The sequence below is a fragment of the Octopus bimaculoides genome, chromosome 4, assembly GCF_001194135.2.
Source record: "Octopus bimaculoides isolate UCB-OBI-ISO-001 chromosome 4, ASM119413v2, whole genome shotgun sequence".
Taxonomy (NCBI): domain Eukaryota; kingdom Metazoa; phylum Mollusca; class Cephalopoda; order Octopoda; family Octopodidae; genus Octopus; species Octopus bimaculoides.
Genome location: NC_068984.1, coordinates 110,583,820 through 110,587,982, shown reverse-complemented (window position 1 = coordinate 110,587,982; position 4,163 = coordinate 110,583,820).

The following is a 4,163-nucleotide window of genomic DNA, read 5'->3' as shown; positions in this document are numbered from 1 at the left end:
CAGGTTGGGTTGGGGAAGGAGCTGTGCACCAAGAGGTCTCGTAGGTTATGGGCTCGTTTGAAGGAGGGGAGGGGTTGATTAGGGAAGATGTGGGAGGTGGAGGGGTCGGACTGGAGGCGCCGGAAAGCTCGGAGAAGGGTGCGTTGGAGGGGTAGGGTGGTGGGATGATAAGTGAGGGGAAAAGGGAGGCGGGAAACGGCAGGGCGGGTTCGAGGGGAGAGAGCAAATAGATTGATAGATAGATAGACAGATAGTTTTCCTTGCCTCATTCCAGCTCTACTTTACTACCATTTTCTAACAAGAATAGAGCATCATTTCCCGTGTGTTCATGTGTGTGTGTTTGCACGCATGCATGTGTATATGTGTGTGTCCCTGACTTCTCCTTGTCATTACATGCTTGCTTTGATTTTTGTGAACAATACAACACTCTTGCTATCAAATACAAGCAACGTCATATGCTTACAGTCAACCATGAAAGCACATCTGGTTTACTTGATATGTTGCATGATCTTTCTAAACAAAAAAGGACTTATGAAACACTATCCACTATGTCCAGTGTACTCACATACACATACATACAGATAAATGGACAAACAGACAGACAGATAGAAAATTTATTATAGACAACCTCACGTTTATTTTAGGAAACTACTTTATGTTCAGTTGCACAGATTACTGATAAAATTTCATGGGAACAAAAGTTGCCCCACTATATGTTAACTTGGTCATTGAATACCATGAATTGAAAATCTGTGAAAAATCCTCTTAAATATTTGGAGATGAATTCAACTGTTCTATGACAAAAACTGGTAAATATTTCTAGACAATAATTTCTATTTTATAAACAGGCTGAACCATTTCAAAATTTCATTAAAAAAAAAGGTTTATCATTACTGAAGTCTACAGTAAATCTATATACTTCAAAAATGATGAACCCCATTTCTTAGATATACATGTAACAAAATGAAACACTATACTAAGAAACAGGCAGATATTTTAAACCCACCAACTTACGACTGTTCCTCCTTTTCATATCATATCACCCAAAACACATTCAAAGTAAGATTACACTCAACTAAGCAAATCAAATCTGCATTATTATCTCAAATTCTAAACTAATAAAACAAAGATTAGAAGAAATGAAAAACTACTTGTCAAAAAGAAAATATCCTACAAAGTTGATTAACTTTGGAATCTTAAAAGTAAAACATATTAACATACAAGAACTTGGAACAACAAAATACATAAAAAAAAAAAAGATGTGTTTACATAAATTTCAAGCTTTAGTCCAAAGAACGCCAAAATTTTCACCAATATCAGTATAAACCTGCCAGTACTATTACATGACCCCCAAATTGTGAAACCTCCAATCATTAAAAAGAGACAAGAAAAATCATTGAAAAATATGTTGACAAAAGTAATCCTATATATACTAACTACAGACCTCCCAATGTCAGAAAATGCACCTATCTATCACATGGTCCTGAATTTAACTTGAAAGAGTTTTCCACCCTTACAATTAAAAGCAATTTGCTGAGTAATTCAAAGAGCTTGATATAAATTATAACATGTAAATGTTGCCATCATTTACACTACACTGGAGAAACAAGTATGACACTCAGAAAAAGAAATCACAGCACATCACCAACAGATTAGAGAACCATATACAAGGAAAATTTTCGTTAATCAACATTTAGAAAATTGTGGGATATATGTCTTGTCATTCTTCCCATTCTATCAGTTGACCAACTCAACAATGGAAAATCAATGAAACAATGAAGAAATATATTTTATTAACATATAAATCAAAATTTAAAGCATTATGCATTAATTAGCACACAGCACTGACTATATACATGTATTATAATTTTAAAACTATAAAACACTGAGTAGACACTTTGTGGGAAAAGTAAACCCGTTTTCTTGCAAAAGCAGAAATCCGCCATATATATATATATATATATATATATATATATATATATATATAAATATGAGGGGCTTTTTTCAGTTTCCGCCAACCAACACCAGTCATAAGGCTTTGGTCAGCCTAAGGCTATAGCAGAAGACACTTGCCCAAGGTGCCACACAGTGGAACTGAACCCGAAACTATGTGGTTGAGAAGCAAGCTTCTTACCACCACATGGCCACTCCTGTGCATGGAAGTATATACATTATGACAATGATGATGACTTCAACTATGATGCTAAGAACTTCAAGACTGGTAGCAGTAACGATGGCAATGACGAAGACAGTTAAGCAATAATTTCAATGTAATATACTACTCCGTCTTGAGTAATTCCATCATAACTGACACAACCTTTATAAGAATTTTTTAATACTAAAAATGTTCTGGCATCTTACTTAAGCTAACTGAAATGTAATGACCTATGAATATTTTAACTGCTGTGGCCCATAAATATTGTTACATATGTATTGTAATTCTATGTTTGAACTAGCTTGTCTTGGAGAGAATAAATACTTCCATAAACTGATGCAATGGAAAAAAGACACAATACCTGACTTAGTGGTACTTAGTGCTGGAAATCATATGCAGACAATTTACATGTGCAAACAATTTTTATATGAAAAGAAACCTGAAGAGGGATGGATGTTATACATGCTTTCATATCCAACACTGTTTTTTAATACATGCTGTAGTGCCTTTGGTAAAATGTAACTGAGGCAATAGGTACATGTAACTGTGGCCACATTTCCACCTAGAAATGTGTAACTGAGGCAACACTGAAAATCGGATACAAACTAGTATTCTACATTTTTATTTTAATCAAACAGGAACATGAGGGATTGATCAAAAGATATATATTCAAAATGTGTGCTGTATTTGAACACAAAGTTCTAAATAATGTTCCATGATACTTATTGCAGCACATGCATAATGTCTTAGATAATTCAATCTAGACATTTTACATGCATTGCAGGTAACTGTGGGAGCCCTTATAATACAACATGTCACTGATCATAATGTGGCTGAAATTTCTATGAACGGTGCACAAACAGGTATATGTAATTGAAAATATAAAGTACTGCTGTGTATCAGAATAAAATCCCTACCTTACAGCATGTCATAATGGCTGCTTTGTCTTAAAATAATTATTTGTCAGGATTCTGTAGATTAAACTTATAAAGCCAAAATGTAACTGATGCAGCAGATTCTAATGACCATAATAAATACTGTTTTAGCTAACAAGCAGGATGATCTTCCAAAAAATAACACTGCCAAACTGTAGTTTTACTCTAGTTCTTCCTGAAAATACACCTTTGCATAATGAAAAGTCAGTTTTTTTTCTAGGATGGAACTGGATGCCTACCTTTTGTCCTTGCAGTCAAATTGTTGTCTTTTAGGCTAGATCCAAGATGGCTGCCCTGGTCAAATGACAATAGTCCCACAGAAACTTTTCTTTTACTACTTTGAATCCTATTGACTTATGGGAACATAAAACTACATAAACCATGGTAGCACAGTTTTATTATAATTTTTCAATTTTTTGTCTCATCGTGCTTGGAATTGCCCTCTTATTAAATCAAATTGCCAAATATTTCCAATATTGAGATTCTGCAATTATCTAGGCATGCTTTCTTTCCATTTTGAAATTATCGCAAAATTATCTCAAAATTACTTAATAGCTACGATATATAAAATATGTTATTAATTAAATGTCGTTGTATTGCTTTTCTTCTTCACAATAAATCATATCAATTTGAGACAGCAGAAGAGATAGCTTTCTGTCTTCACACGGAGTTTATAATGATTAATATCATATATATTCTTTTCTTATATAAGATTATTTATTTCATTTATGATATGTTTTCTGACATAAGTAATTGTATCAAACTTATATTTAATACAATTGATTGACAAGTATACCACTTTGCCAGAAATGGTGTACAATACCAACGAAGAACTACAAACCCTCAGTTCTTCAGCCAGTGAACTGGCGCATAACCAACTCAGTCATTTGTAACTTTCATAAAAAAAAAGAAGTACAAACACACACATACATGTAAATATATATATATATATATATATATATATATACAGACATATATATAGAGAGATATCAATAAAGATATATGCATAAATGTAAATATACATATATGTGTAAATACAAATACAAGCATGTGTGTGTGTGTGTGTGTATATA